The sequence below is a fragment of the Ursus americanus genome, chromosome 17, assembly GCF_024610735.1.
Source record: "Ursus americanus isolate L20-20 chromosome 17, mUrsAme1.1.p, whole genome shotgun sequence".
Taxonomy (NCBI): domain Eukaryota; kingdom Metazoa; phylum Chordata; class Mammalia; order Carnivora; family Ursidae; genus Ursus; species Ursus americanus.
The window spans coordinates 30,704,933-30,722,367 of record NC_142143.1 but is presented as its reverse complement, the minus strand read 5'-3'; the positions used below and the strand labels follow the sequence as shown (position 1 = coordinate 30,722,367).

Here is a 17,435-nt window from a genome sequence, read left to right as displayed (position 1 = left end):
CTATCCCACTCCCAGGCATATATTAAAGAGAAATGAAAACATGTGTCCCCGAGAGGTTTCTACAAAAATGCTTATTGCAACTTTACTCATAATTGCCAAAAAATGGAACAAAACCCAAATGGTAACAATAAATAAATTATAGTAAATTCATGGTATATTCATTCAATAGAATGCTAATCCTTAATTTAAACAGAATGAAAGAGGGGCACCTAGGTGCCTCGGCCAGTTGAGTGTCAGACTCTTGATTTTAGCTCAGGTCATGATCTTGATTTCAGCTCAGGTCAGCTCAGGGTAATGAGACTGAGCCCCGCTGGGCATGAAGCCTGCTTAAGATTCTCTCCCTCTGCCCCTCTCCACTCTCTCACTTTTAAAAAAATAAAAAACAATAAATAAATAAAAAGAAAGAATTGATACATAAAACAACATAAATTAATCTCAAAACTATTACACTGAGCAAAAAAAGTTAGAAATAAGTTAGTACATACTGTATGATTGCACATTTATAAAGTTCAAGAATAGACAAAACTAATCTATGATAAGGAAACCATAAGCTTTCTTACCTGTGGTTATAGAATTTGCCTGGAAAGTTGACACCAGGGAACTTTCTGGGATAAATGTTCTATATCCTAATGTGATATACATAGTGGAATCATTTGTTAAAATTCACCAATGTGTACACGTAAAATCTGTTAATCTCAATGTATATACCTTTTACTTTAATTTTAATAAGGAGAATTTAGGAGGATTATTTAGGAGATTTAGGAGAAAATTCTCATTAGCCAAAAATGTCCAAAAAAAAAAAAAAAACCCAATTAGTTTTTAAAATATACTCCATCTTACTATTGGAACACAACCAGTAGGAAAAGTAATGAGATACAAGTTAATTAATATAGAGAAAGAATGGCTTCCTTAGATTGAGATCACATATATGAAAGAAAAAAGAAGACCTCAGGGCCCAGGAAAAAAAGAGAAATACAGCTGAGCTTTTTTCAAAAAAGGAGAAAAATAAAGGAAATTAAATACTAGAGGAACAGCCCACTGGATAAACATATAAGAGAAAGAAATACTCTCACAGCCTAGAAATTCAAAAGCTAGGGAGAGATGAACTTGAAGGAACATGACAAACTTAACAATTCTCACTCTGGTGTTGGTGTATAGTCTTCAAAAACAACAGCAGCAGCTTCGGATAAGAAATGTGCTGCAGCTGATTCTCCAATTGAAAAATAAAACAGATGAACGACAGGAAAAGCTTTCCTAGGAAATAAATTTATATACATAAGCAATTGGGGAGCACAAGGCAAGGATAGCAGCCATTGTCTAAGATAAATGCTGACTTGCATTGGTGAAAGTTATTTCACTAGACAGAATCCACCTCTATTGTGACTTTGGGGTGTCAATAATATAAAGTTCAAAGAGGCACTGGGAATAAAAGGATCTGGATATTCTACATTTGAAAGAAGAATACTTCAATAAGTCCTAATGCCTGGGGCTTCCATTATTACAAATACATAAATAACTAAATGCCCCTGAAAAAAGTGGTATTTTTTTCCCCTTCAATGTAGTAAATGCAAGTGTCACTGAACTCTCCAGACACCTAGACAAGGTAAAACCAAGAAGATATTGTCTACTTTCTTTCCCTCAGACACAAATTAAGTCCTTTTGTGTTGTCTGGCCAATAGCAATGCACCAACTCTTTCTTTCTTTCTGCTCACAGCCCATTGGCCAAACTAGTCCCACAGCCCATACTAATTTTAAGGGTGGTTATATGTTTCCCCCACGAGTCCTCAGGGTCAGGACACAAAATTAATTCTAGCCAATGGAACATTTCTGCAATGCCTAGGAACACAGAATGTGGGACCAATAATGGTTAAGAGCAGCATCTAGGGTCAGAGTGTGTGGATTAGATTCCTGGCCCCTTCATTCAATAACTGGGCAACTTTGGGGCGAATTACTTAATCTTCATACGCCTCAATTTCTCTGCTATAAAACAGGGATAGTAATAACATCTGTTATGTACAATGGTCATAAGAATTCAAAGAAATAATACCTATAAGCATTTACCACAGATGCAGGCACACAGAAAGCACTTAATACAAATGTCAGGTATAACAACTTGACTGTCCTCTGACTGGCCAGCTCTTTTATTTAGAGTTGAGATGGATGATAAGCAATGTGCTAATGTGTTCTGAGCTTTTAACCTTGACTTCACTTCTCAAAGTGAGAAATACAAAGCCACCAAACAAAACAAAACAAACAAAAACAAAACAAAACAAACTTCAGAAAGAACTGGAAGTTCTTGTTGACTTACTTTTATAACTTTGAAGACAGTTCATCGACTAAATAAAATGATTTGAAAGAAGAGAGTTTTCTAAAATTCCATTTAAATTCATTTTAATAGAAAAAATAAGGACAGCCAATAGTAGCTACAATTCAGTGTGCACGTGACATAAATTATCTCATTTAATCTTCACAACAACTAAAAGAGACAAGGACTCTTAGTAATTGCATGTTACAGATGAGCACAATTTTGGCTGAAAGAGATAACAAAGCAATCTCTAGGCCACAAATCTGGCAAGTAGCTGGCCCAAGTATAAACTGAATCCATTTGACTCCGTGTACCCTTGAGTTAACTACTTAACTGTTCTATGCCTCAAGTGTTCCCAACTTCAAAATATGAATAATTATAATACCTTCCTCATAGAATTTTCATAAAGAGTGAGTTAGTATATGCAAACTCCTAGAATCATGCCTGGAACTATAATACAATTATAATTCTGGCTCATTTGAGAGCAACAGCGACCAAGATCTTTATTTCTACTGAAGAAATACCAAAATAGTAGTGATGATCCCACCTAACTTTATTAGTGGTAACACTTCAGGTTTAAAGTAGAGTCTACACTCAACCATAAGCCAAACACCACAGTGGATGAAAATCAGAACTGATTTGTCAGTACACGTGGGACACCACTTTGGGACTCCTCAGGAACCTTATAGTGGCTAGAAGGGATGGAAGAATATGTACTTTTTGCATAGACTGGACTTCGAACTAAAGAAATTTAGGTTTACGTGTGATGTAGCCTGAGGACATTTAGGTCATAGATATTATATGACAACTTAATCAGTCCTACTAATGAAGAGTCCATCCATCTACTGCATGTAAGCTTACTGCTAGAATGTGCCAGCTATCTAAGATGAGAAATTAAGAAACACAGTCCTAAATATCAGCAGAGCATTACTGTTGCCAAGAGTATATAGCCCCAAAAGCCAGCAGCATTGCTTAATAGGATTATGTTTAATCTGAAAGGACTCCACTAGAGATAACATAAAACATCGAATGTCCTGAAGTGGCAGTGAGATTATTCAACTCCTGGACTGGAGGAGCTTTTAATCAGGGCCCCTGGAATGCTGCAGCAATTTAGTAAGTTTAAATTGGTTTCACTTGGATAGATCCAGATTTGTGTTGCAGATGTTATACCACCCAAATCTCCTGTACAAGTTCATCAAAAAGGGTATCATGCCTAAGCAATCTGGAAGTTTAAAAAGAAACTCCAAAGCTTAAATCTGCAAAGAGAAACATGTCAGGTAGAAAAGCTTACCAAAGAATAAGTCTGTGTTGATTTTAGACAAAATAAAAATATCAGTAATGCTGAAGATTATTGGATTTTTTCATTTTACTAAATATTAACCTTTTAACATAAAGACATTAATTATGTACATTTGAGACAAAAGTATAAAAATCAATACATTCAAAATTAGTAAAGATCCAATACAGATGCACACATAAGAAATATATACAGTATAAAGATAAATGCAAAAAGTCTTCATGCAAAAGAGGTGATTTTTAGAGGTCAAAGGTTCTACACAAGCAATCTCTGCCTGTAAGCTGTAGAACAAAAACAATTTACATCTATACTCCTAAACTGAAATAGGATTTTAAATTCCTATCACCATGTATAAAGTAACTCCTCTCACTTGCAAATGGAGAACACTGAACAGGGCAACAATTAGGTGATTAATTATTCACCAGCATTGCCAATGTTCTTACAAAGTTTGAAATATACTGAGCAATTGCCCGTATTTTCTCACTTTCACAAGGGCATTTTCTAAGTGCCTATTAAATGAATGTAACTAATCATGGTCTATGTGTGGAAATTGTGCATAGATGTATCAAAATTCAAATCACCACCCCATTCAACCCATAAAATCCAGCAGGTGGTCTGAAGAACATTTAAGAACAACTAATCTACTAAGCAACCTCTATCACCAGCTAAATAACTTTCAGCAAGAACCTTAATTATGTGCAGGTGCAGATGATTGTACCCATAATACAGTTAAATGGCCACATCCAAGGTATTAAGCATATGTAATTTTGAAGCCGAGTATAGAAGGAAGGGAAACTAACCTCTATTGAACCCAGTCTCTGAGATAAAATAACTTACTACATAACACAAATGACTGTGGCAGCTGGAATTTTAACCTAGGTCAGTGTGACAGCAAAGTTTACACTTTCTCTACTTCTTCACTATGTCTTTCCATTGTACAGAGCCTATTAAGTCTACTTTGAGATATGCCTCTTTTTGAATCTTGACTCACTTCTCCCTCTGGCTACCTTGTTCAAATTTTCTAACAATTCTAGTTGCCCCAATAACTATAACAATACTTTTGAAAGTTCAGCTATGGGGCTTCCAGATTTATGACGGTACGTATAATACAAAAATATCTACCCCTTCTCCTCTCAAATATCATCAGAAATCAAAGACCTAGGTCAGAAATGCAAATCCATCTTTGAAAAAATCTAGCATCTGTAACCCCAAATCACAAAATATGAAGATGGAAAGAATATGAAGAAGAGGTAAAATTACTTGGCATAAAGGAGAAAAAGCAATCTTGAGTTCCTGGAGAGTGGGTGTTTTGCTGGGTCTCAGTGTTTCCTCATCAATAAAATGGGAACAATAATAGCACACAACACAGCATTATAATAAGAATTAAATGAGAAAAGAAATTTGGTGTGGCGTGTAGAAATACCTACAGAAAACCCCACTGGAAAAGTTCACTAGGCAGATCAAGGCAGATGGAAATGCAGGCCCGAACCTCATGAGGAACACCAGGGCTACCCCGGTATAGATTTGGAAGCCATGGACACATGACTGAGAGCTGAAGCTGTGTGAATGAAATATGTGGAAGAGGGAAGAGGTACAACAGATGGAACAAATAAGCACCCAAGAAATTAAAATTAAAATTATAACAACATTTACAGTAACAATAATAATTTTAAAATGAGAACTTAGTGCCAGGCACTGGGCTAACCACCTCATATTCATTTCTCCTTATGTTTATCAAAAGCTACATTTGAAGATGCTATTGTTCTGATTTTACGGATGAGAACATTGATAATAACACAGTAACTTTTTAGAGTTGTTGATATTATTGTTTTTTTGAGCTATGAATGATGATGTGCCATTCAGGTTGTGTCATTTGTGTTATACACTGTCCTGCTAGAGATAAAAGACATTTGAGAGTCAATTGGCCAAGTAAATGCAAGGGATGGATATAGTCCAGAACAGGTGGGCAGTAGCTCATAATACCTAGAAAACAAGGGAAGAGAGTATCTTCAGGAGACAAAGATTTGAGCATGTCCACACTTCTAGTATATAGTGGTGGCCCATACTTCAGGAATATGACTTCATTAAATACGTATATATTATCCACATGTATATATAAGAGATGGACAAAGAAAAGTAAGAGACAGCTCTGTACATCAAAGTGGGCTACGATAGAGTCTGGATTGGGGAAATATACCAGAACTGAAACTAGAAAAAGCTATTTTTGGTTTAGAAGAGGTTGGTTCCTCTGTCAAATCAAAGCCAAATGAATCTGTTTTAACAGAGTTAAGTTCTAAAAATAAACCTACTTAGATGGTACAGAGTTTGAATCATTCTATCTATTTCTAGGGTAGTCAGAGATAGAGATGAATGTTGTTCAGGATTTTGGCCTGTCAGAAGAGATTGTAAGTTAATATGCCTATATCAAAGCCCAGACTGTTATTCTCTCTCCAGACATGAGTTGTATGAAATGCACTGATTATAAGGAGGACAAATTTGGAGGGGTATAGTTTTATCACAAATGAGGGGAAATAACTGAGTCTCAGACACACTGAGAGGCAGTCAAAAAGCCTTTAAATGCTTTTCCCTCTTTCCTTTGCCCTTTCTGCTTCCTCTTCCTAATTAAATATATACATCCATTTATTTTCTTCACTATTCATCAAGCCTGCTTTCAAAAAAAGGATTATTCACAAATTTCTCTCAAAAGAGCCAGCTGTTTGACCAAATACAAAAGATTCCTCAGAAAAAAAGTCATTTTTCTGTGTAGACATAGCCAAAGTGCAGTAACCATGAATCACCACGTCACTTGAAATGTAGAAGAACCACTGATTCAAGCATCTGGTGTAAGTGGAAGCTGTGTGAAAGATGATTAGCTGTCCGTCAAAAGCTGGAGCTTCCCATTTCACAGGGAAGCAGAACCTAAGCACAGACTGTATTTTCCGCACTCCCTTGCATAAAAGTGTAGCCACATGACTGGATTTCACCAAGAGAATGTGAGCAGCAATGATTTATGCAATTTCAGGGCCAAGGCTCTTAGGAAAATTAAGAAAGATAGTGGACTCCTAGAGACCGCCCACCAGCCAGAAGCATTTGTGTTTGAGAGTTATAGAAGTGAAAAATAATATTTGATTGTGCTAAGCCACAGAAATTCTTTTCTTGATGTTTTCGTCATTTTAGCAGTATCATGAATATGTTTTCTGAAGTTATAATGCTATTTGGTTTTGGGTTTTTCCTTTTTAAGAAAAAGGTTTTGAATGTTAGGAGCAGAATCTCTAAAAAGTATCTCAGGGCAGGTGTGCCTGGGTGGCTCAGTGGGTTAAGCGTCCAACTCTTGGTTTTAATTTTAACTCAGGTCATGATCTCAGGGTCCTGAGATCGAGCCCCTCACTGGGCTCTGCACTCAATGCAGAGTCTGCCTGAGATTCTTTCCCCCCTTCCTCCCCCTCTGCTCCTTCCTCTGCTCGTGTGCACGGGCCCTTTCTCTCTCTCTCTCTCTCTCTCTCAAATAAATGATAAAATGTTTTTTAAAAAAAGGATGTCAGGACAGGAAACTTCTGGATGTTATAAACATTTAAACATTCTTGTAGATAAATTACCATTTATTGATTGATTGCCATTACTAAGCTCTGTTCTAACCATTTTCCATGTGTTATCATATCCTCACAGTAATCTAATACAGTGCTGTTATCTCCATTCAAAAATGGGCAAAATGTGACAAATGGCACTGAACAATTTGGTCATGATCATCCAACACTTCCACAACCATCAAAAGTTTTAATATCTCTATATACAATGTTGTTCTAAGACTGTCTACAAAATACTCCTTTTTAGTATTGGACAGCAGCAATAAATCTTTAGACAATTCAGTGAGGCAAGCATTTACAATATAAGGATCAGCTCACCATTAACTTTAAACAAGTATATGAATTTTTCAAGTGAAAGGTATTTTAAAACGGGAAATATAAATAATTTTTATTCCCTCTCCCTCTTGGGACTTTTATAAACCTCGGTATCTGAGAAATAAATAGCCTCTGACAGTATTAATGTGATTTCCTTTTCTTTAGAAGTTACAGATTAATGAAATTTTAGTCTGAATAAGGTCATTACATAGCAATATATCAACAAAGGCCTCTCAAGCTAAGTAGATCAGCAGTCAAAAAAGCATCTCTGTAACTCAGTTTAGATGCCTACCTTGGTGAGCCAGATCTTCATAAGAAGGAGGTTTCATAATATACTACAGGAAAATATAACTTTTTATTTCACTAGAAATCAGCATGAAAATATACATTGTGCCTACTTGTTTCTTTTAATTCTTGCTCCTATTTCCTGGTTTATTATTTTCTTGTATCATACTATTTCAAAAAAGCTGCTTCTTTTAATGAAAGTCTCCTCTGAGATGCTGAAGAGTCTTAAATCGTTGGCCTGTGCTTTGTATACCTGCAATCTTATTGCATTTTCTGAGTTATAAACATAAGTTACTTCTAAGGCTCTAGTTCTTGAACTTTAACATGCATAAAAATCATCTAAGAAGCTTATTAAAATATACTGGGTACATTACTGGGTTCTATCCAACATATTCTGATTTTTATATCTGTGGTGAGGAATTTTTATTTTAACAAATTAAGTTAATATAATCGAGGTGGTTCGGATCAAACTTTGAAAAAAGGAGTATTGTATGCTATTCCACCCTAATTTAATTGCACTAAATGCCACAACTTGGAAGGTACCATAAATTCTCATACTGAAAAACACTCCATAAATATTTGTAAGAAAATATTTTTCCTTCAAATTTGGCTATTTTCATTTAAAAAAAATTAAATCCATCAATAATCCCTTTCTGCACTCTTGATCAGGTTGGATACAGAAAATGTAATCACCGAAATTGCTGGATGTCTATAAAATATCAGTGTAAGCTTGCCACCTGTTTTTATGGATACAGCCACATATTTTTACATTTCCATTACAGGTCATGTGAATAGCCAACAGGAATATATGGATTTAATTCCATATGGAACAAGACAAATTATAAATAAGTTAATATTTCTTACATTAAATAAGAGAGATTTAGAGCTGAAATGTGTATTAGGGATAATTCAATATAATTATGTTCAGGTAATCAGCTTATATAGAAATACTTTTATAAGGCTCATAGTCAATTAGAAAGTTATGAGTGTAAAATCATTAAGGTGGTACTGGGAGACTTAGGCAGACATACAATCTGAATTCAATTAGACTAGGTTAGATATAGTCTAGATAGATGGTAGGTAGGTAGGTAGATGATAGATAGATAGATAGATAGATAGATAGATAGATAGATAGATAGATGTATCTCATGTGTACAATTTAGTAAAAAATTTACTCTCCATAAAACCAGATTATTTTTTCAAGTTTATAGTCCTCCCAAAAGTTAATTTGCTTCTAAAGAGTTTAGTGACTCATTTTACCTCTGATTCAATAATTTAGTACTTACCGCTCAGTCTGAGGAATGGCAGAGCAAGCGTGACTGAAGGTTAAAGAGACAGGAAGTTTTGTGTGCTCAGGACTGGAATGGAGCATGTGAGCTCCTAAGGAAAGCTTCAGGCAGATGATTTTTTAAATATTTCTTCAATCTATGTTCAGATAAAAGGCTGATTCCCACATTGAGAAAAGGAACAATTAAGAGAATAACAACTTGTGTTGTTGCAAGGAATTAGTTAAACTCAGGCCCCAAACATGCATCTCCCGCTAAGAAAAATTAAAGTCTGTAGCTTCTTGGACCTGTTTTTCTATTCAAAATGGCCACCATTTATTTACTCAAGCAAAAACACACAAACTCAAAGGGTTTATCAAATATTCCTTCAGCCAAATATAATATGCTCCCTGAGAGAATTTCTGCTATCTACAATGTTTTCTCCATCTCCTTACATTTCCAATGGGACCTTGGCATTCCAATGATACATTAAAGATCTTTATAAATTGCTACCTCGGGCAACTTACCCCCATTAATATGGCATTAAATGTGTTAGGTATTACTGAAATATATGGATTCCAGTTTGTTAGCCAGGCAAGTGAAAAGGTAATGCACCAGGAAAATAGAGAAATATAAACTGCTAAGTGGTACGCTGAATAAAAAAGGCAAGGTAAGCAAGGTAAACAGGAGTAAGGGCATGAACTATACTTTCTCTAATAGCTACACTTAATCTCTTGAGTTCTTGGTTTTTACCTCAACTATGGCCTCTGTAAGTTCTGCCTGGTCATGTAATTGGTGTACTTATCTCTTCTTTCAGATAATAAGGTATTTAAAAACTAGGACAGCTTCTTGCATCTCTTTGCACCCTCCTCGGTTTTTAAAAATATATATGTTATAGAGAGCAGTGTTGACTGAATTTAATTGAAGAAACATAAGGTTGAAGATAGAGAGGAATTTCTGCAGTTCAAGATCTTAAAAGTGTAGATATCCTGCACACTGATCAAATGAAAGGATGGTGAGGAAAGTGAGTGGCTGAGTTTTGAAACTTAATGTGGTTGTAGAGTTTGAGGAACTCTAAGAACAAGGTATCACAGACTTAATTAATATTGATTCTTAATTATTGAAATAATGTCCAATGTTAGAATAATATGGAAACATGGAATATCTTATGGAAATGAGATGTTTAATTTACTAAGATAAAGTAAAACTAAAACATAGATGCTGATAGACAATTGTCATAATAAAAGAGAAGAAAGATGGGTCAGTTCTGGTGTCAAATCAATGGCCTGGAAGCAACAGGAAAGAGCACGGAATTTACTGACTTTGCCTTCGTTTTATAAGATTTAAAGATTCTTTCACGGCAGGACACAACGCATTGATACTTGAATAGATGAAACACAGCACTATACTTACAGCTCCAAAGTAGAAAAGGCTGCCAGTCAGGGCTACACAGAGGGTTGCATCCCAGAACAGGGTAACAGCAAGCTGGAATAGTAAAAGGCAGCTAATGTGTGGCTCCTACTTATCTAGGTTTCTAGGGCTCCCACTGGATTGGCTAATTTGCATAATTTCAGTTTCCCAGGACAAGGGCATAGGGCCTGTCCCCATATCAGTACCTGGCCCTGGGGCAATTAGGGTGGGAATACATGGAGCATGAAAACCCAATAAAAGAAGAGGCTGGGGTGTGGACTCAAATTAACTAATCAAGGAGAAAGGAGTATGAAAACCCAATAAAAGAAGTGGCTGGGGTGTGGACTCAATTAACTAATCAAGGAGAAAGGATCAACCTCTAGCCCTGACTTCAAAATTAGGTCAAGATAGCTTAAAAAAAACACACACACACAAAACGAAACTATATTACAATCTTGACTAGTGAGTTCAGGGCAAAGGAAGAGGATTAAAATTCATAATCAGTTGCTCTAGGAACATAGTTATCTGATTTTCCTTTTAGAATCATGGCACTGCATTGAGGGAGAATCTGAGGAGTATTTGATCAAGGTCTGTATCATCACATTTAAACCGCTAACGAATACTGGAAACAGAGAATTGAAACTTATCCCTTAAAGCTTTAGAGAAATATTTCTAGAACATAATGAAGTAATACTGCAAAAACTGTGGTCACGTATGTGGAATTCCCAAGTCTGGATCCTCAATTATCAATTGCAGATCTACTATCAACAGGGCCCCACCTTAATTTCAAGCATACTGACTGTGAATGGATATATCCTAAGATGTGATGTGGAACTCTGGTGAAATGCTCCTCTGATTCTGGTTTCCCTCCATGAATGACATCTATGACTCCATCACACAAATGTACACCACACCTCCCAACACACACACCAGACCTCTGTTAATATTTTTACTGGAGTAATTAAGTTATATATTATATAATTTTGATCTCTAAGAGAAGATAAAATAGTAATAATTATAGAAATGGCTGCAGCATATCCTAAACATTTGAGTGATATTCATAAAAACAACAGAAACATCCCTGATACTGCTATTAGAGGTATAACACTGGCCCAAATGACCACCATTGTGACCTCATATAGTACATTTATTGTTCCAATATCTATTTGATTCTTAAAAATGAAACTAGTGTCAAAGAAAATTGCATGGACAAATTAAATGGCAAGGAAGACTTAATTCAAGACTATAATAGGGTAGAGAGGATTGAACTCAATTCCATGAAACAAAAAGAGGAGGGAGAGTTTTTAAGCACTGGGGTGAGCTAATGGAAAAGTACTGGAGGAAGGACTGTGGTGGGGAAGTGGTCAGTGGGATCAGGCCATCAGTGCTGCTGATTGGCGCTTACCTAAATTACGCTCCTACCCTCCCACAGAGACTGGGTGGTAGCGGTAAGATTTTTCTTGATGGTTACATTTCAAAGGGATGGTTCCCAGGTCCAAGAAAAAGAAAGACACTCTTGGGGTGTAAAATGGACTAATGACTGAGAGAAGACTTAACATCTAAGACAAGGGAAAGAATTGACAATAGAAAGTTTTTTAAAGCAAATGCTCTAAGAAAAAGTGTCTGGTGCCTACAATCAGGAAGAAAACTGTCTGAAGTGTAGTCAGGCTAAGAAGGAATATTAAGGCCATTTTGGTCACTTGGAAGAGAATTTTTTATTCTTTCAACTACATTATAAATTTTAATCATTTGTTTTCATAGCTGTGTAAGCTAATGTCTCTTCATACAATATTTATTCATCAATTTATTCACACATTTATCAGATACCTACTATGTAACAGACACTGGACTTAGCCAGGGAGATTATAAACTTTAATAAGAATTTTAAATATTAACAAAACAAGGAGGGAGGGGTAAATAAATTACTCCAGGAGGGTGAAATTAATCCTTTCACAAAGAATATTTTTTTTCCTAAGTTACCTGCCTTTTAAATCTACATTTTAAAATCAGATAATGTTCCTCAGGATACATGCATATTCCAATTAAGAAAATTTTATGAAATTTATCAATGTATATAGAAAGTCATATTTTTCAAGTATCGATTTTATAAAAGAAAATGTGCATTCTTATTTTGTTATTTTCTTAATTTGGATTGCTGTTCATGTTGAAAACCAATCCTAAATATTGGTATCTTTGCTATTTGGCTACAAATCTTTTGTTTTATTCCTGAAAAAGGAATCACATTTATAATGCATACTTCATCTGTTTAATCTCATTTTTTTCCTCCTACCTCGACTAAGCTAAACCATAGGTACATTGAGTTTTGGTTTCTGGTCTTTTTGGTCATTCTCGAAATGGAAATGTCATTTTGCGTTCTACTTTTAAAAGCTTCCTGCTATTGACTAATAAATACATATGTAAGTAATCCATTGTTCATCAGTGAAAGCCAGACTCCTGAAAGACCAAGCAGAGGAGAGAGGACAATTACCATCTTTGGAGCTGAAAATTTTAAAAGAGGTTTTTACAGAAAGTGTTTCAAAACCTCCTTACTTCCATTAAATATACCCATAGTTATGAGCAACAAATACAGAAAGATGTGGAAATGGGGATGCAAAAAGGCCATTTTTCCGGCTTATTTCATGGCAATAGCATTTCCCTTCACACCTCCCTTAAGTTTTTGAAACACTTTAAAATTTTTACATCACCTCATCACATTGTGGAGTCTAAAAAGTGTACAGTTTGCTTTACAACTAAACTGAAACAACTAAACGTAAACTAATATTTCATACCACCCATGTATTTATTGAATTTTGCCTCTTGTTATATGATGTATAAAAAGGCCTTATAAATTATTGAATGCCCAACAAAATAACTGAACTTGACAATTTCCTAAAACTACATATAAAAAATTCAAGTGTTCTGAGAGCTAGGCTTTTCATTTGAGTGGTAAGGGGAAAACAATTTTAAGACAGAAAGTAAGTGGAATTTTTCATGTATAAAGTCGATTGTTTTTAAAATGGTAGTTCTATGATTGGAGTGCCACCTAGTGGGGATATGCATTAGACAAGGTGTGTTTAGCAGTTCTAACAAGACAGTTCCCTAATCTTCCACCATTTCAGTAACCAAGTGAGTTGCAAGAGTAAAAACTAAGATATAAGAAGACAGTTGTAGTTCTGATGAGGGAGCTTCTGAACAACATGGAAGGAAAATATATTTATCCTGAAAGCTAACAGTGTAGTTTTACAGTTTGTCTTCTGAGAATTGCAGACTCACACTGCACAGATTCTCAGCACAGATGACTGCATCTACTTCCCTCTCTCACACACTAAGGCACTTGACCAAACTCCAGCATAGTTTCTATCAGCTCAAGGTTACATCCCTAGGATGACACTCCCAAGCCCCTTAAAATACATGCCTGAGAAAGCTCAGTGTTGCCAAAAGAATTTACTGTTTCTTGTAGCCAAAACCTGACTTCAGACCCTGTGACCTCCTTCCTCTCAGAGCATTTACTTTAGAAAGTATACTATTGTAAATCCTCTCTCTGTCCCTTAGAGATGCATCTTCTACAACCCAGGAATGTTTTTCTCAAGGAAGGAGTCATCCCTTTGAAATGTAATCAAGAAGGCTAGGGCCCCTACAGGAGGGTAGTGGCCTACCATAAGTGCCACTTAGCAGACACAGTGGCTTGATCACACTGGCCAACCTCCCCTACCCTAACATCCCTCAGGACTTTTCCTTAAGCAGCCCCTAGCATTTAAAAAAGCTTCCCACCTTTTGTTTCAGTGGATTTGAGCTGTTTATACTAAAGTCTCTCTCCCCTACTGCAATAGTCTGAATAAAATCTGTCTTGCCATCTTAAACAAAATCCACCTTTGTTTCTCTCTGACACTTCAAAGCTGGCAAGCTAGGAAGTGATTCAGAAGACTGAAAGAAGCCCATGGAAATCATCTGTCCCTACTGCTTTCAGGCAGTGATTTGGAGAGTGTAGAAAGGCAAACATTATCACTTATTGCTGAAACAGTGGCATCATGACTTCTCTTAAAAGCACTTCCCGATATTGAGACTCTCTCATCCCCAGAAAATGTATCTTTATTTCTAACTTCCTACACTTTATAATCTAAATTCTGTTTCTCTGGTTTTTTCCTCAGTGGAACTAGAGAAAAGAACTTATGGATCACAGTCAGACCTGAAAGAACTCATACATAAAGTAGGCCATTGTATAGAGGACAAAACTGAAACTCAATTTTTTGAAGCCCATTGTCTAAATTAAAAACACACACTAATGTCAGAACAAAATTAGCCTCTATGTCCTGACTCAAAGCCTAGCAGTCTCTCTACTCTACAACAATGTATCTCCCTGCTTTGCATATGGCCTTCCACATAACTGAAATCAAATATTGTAAAATATGTGGTTTGCCCTCAGTTTTGTCTTCTTAAAAATTTCAACACTATTAATCTCCCCTCTATTTTTTAGATTCCCACCTAACTCTTTCCCAGTGCATAGCACCTAGTATCACATGAACCCACTACTACTCACTTAGTACCTTTTGAGTGGTTCTACCCATCCTAGCTACATCTCTAAATTTCTTTGCTCCCTCTTGTGCTGATTTGAGATATGCTCAAAAGAAGAAGATAGCCTATGTATGTTCATGGCCTGCAATGATTATTGCTTCATTTAAAATATATTGAGAATAAATCATTCTCATTTTTATAGCCCGTCAAGTTGGATTTCAGCAAAGTACAGCAGTAAACGTGGCAAGTAATGATTTATTCTGTGAAAAAAGTATGAGCTTCATATTCTCTGATGGTTTAGACAGATATGAAGATAAAACCCTTAGTGACAGAAACTGTAAAATCTATTTTGTGGTTTCTCCTATAAGATGTAAGCCATAACTATACCTGTTTCCCATTCCTCACTGACTTCAAATATGTATGCCTCTGTCAAGCAGCTAAAGGACTTGGCATCCTATCCTTATTATTGCTATGCTCAATTTATCAGGCACAAAGTAGAAATTATGATAGAATCATAGTTTCTGATTTTCATTACTGTTGTTCCTAGGATCAAATTCCTACTTGCACATACAAATATTAATTCATTCAATTGAGAGGGTTCTAAAAATACTGGCTACTCCCAAATAAGGTCTTCTAAAAAATCAAATTACTGTTGTTTTTTCTGATTTTGATGCCACTAAGAAGCAGTGACCTGGAGGATATGTATGTCTGGAACCAACTGTCCATTTTATGCTAACTCAAACACATGAGATGGTAGACAAACACCCTGGCACCAACCAGGAACAACAACAAAATTTCAGCCAAAGAAATCCTTATTTATACCTAACAGCACATTCTATTATGATTGCCTTATTTCTCTTTAACTTAAAAAATACACTTAATGCCCAATTCATAAAATATCACTTAATATCTGTAAATCATCTTTAAAGTCTAAACATATGTATAAAATAAACAAAAAATGTATATTTTCTTGCTCAAACACAAAAACAAAAAGAAATCTAGAAATTGGAAGTACTTTTCTTTAACAATCAATTCCTTATTGGTTTGAATAACAATTACAGCTGTAGGGAAAATATCAATATTGGTGAGCACATACCAGTACATGTAGAAGACCATATTTTAATTATCTGCCATTCTGTCTCTCCTACTAATGTGCCCCTTGAGGGACTCTGTCCCTCTCTTCATAACCCTGTCATTGAACATACCAGCTATCACATAGGATCTCAATAAATGTTTGTCCAAATAAACCATACCCAAATTCTTACTGAATTGGTATTAGAGTCAGAAAAACCTTACAATTTTTGTTCCTCTTGTTAATTCAGTAATTAACAGAAGCTGGTATTCAGGTTTTGTATCTGGTATCAACCTTCACATATGCTCTAGGATATAGACCAAAATACAGATAAGATTTGTTTCATTTTACACGTTAAATTTAATCTGACATTAATAAGATGGGATAAAAGGTCCCTTTTTATTCCTCTGACATGTCCCTCAAGTCCCTACCTTCGAGCTTTAATGATACTGTTTCATGGCCTGTGTACATCTTTTTCCATCTCACCACCCACTCCAGCCTGCAACTATTATCACACTTAAGGCCCAACTCAAATCCTACCTCACCCATGAAGCATAACATCATGTCCACAACATTGACACAAGATACAATTGCTTATGATTTTCTGTTATACTTTCTCCATCTGTACACTGTACAATATCATTGTGATGGAAATATTTTAAACCCTGAACACTGCAACTGAGAATACATATTCCTGGTATTTTTCGTCTTGGGGTCTACAACTGCATAACTGACACCTGTATCAGCAACTTTCCATTAATTTTCAATTGTCTGTTCTCACCATTATCTACCTCACTTTTATGTTTATATCACTGTACTCTGGTCTTAATATATGTTTTGTTGTTGTTATCTCTTAGTTTTGGTTAGGGTTTTTTTTAACTCTGCTACATTCTCCTCAGCCCTGTTAATTTGTAGCCTTTCTCAGCTTGAGGTGAAAAATTCCTCCATTTCCAACACATTGTATTACTCCCTCAGCTCCTATCCCATCTGGTCTCCCATCCAAGTACTAACCAGGCCCAACCCTGCTTAGCTTCTGAGGTCAGACGAGATCAGGTACATTCAGGGTGGTATGGCCATAGACTCCCACCCCATCTGGGAAAGAATTTAGGCAGTAAGCATTATACTTTGAGCAACTGCTAGAAAGGAATCCTCAGTTAAAGACCAGGTTCCTCTTACATATAGGGAAGTTTGATTTCAAGGCAGAAGGAGTATCCTAGCCAATGGAATTTCCAGAGAGCTAAGACTTCTAGCAAGAGCATGGGTCCCAGCACTGCAGGAGCAGTATGTAAAGACAGATTAAAGAGGGGTACTACTTCAGATACTCATAAAAGTTTCCACAGAGGAGATGTTATTTAAATAGAGACAAGAAAGAAGTCAGGATGCAAACCAT

General features: G+C 35.9%; 1 pseudogene; it reads right to left on the bottom strand.

The window, feature by feature from the left end:
- Window positions 1–17,011: 17,011 nt before the first annotated feature.
- Window positions 17,012–17,126, bottom strand: LOC123780964 (5S ribosomal RNA; annotated as a pseudogene).
- Between the last annotated feature and the right edge of the window lie 309 nt (window positions 17,127–17,435).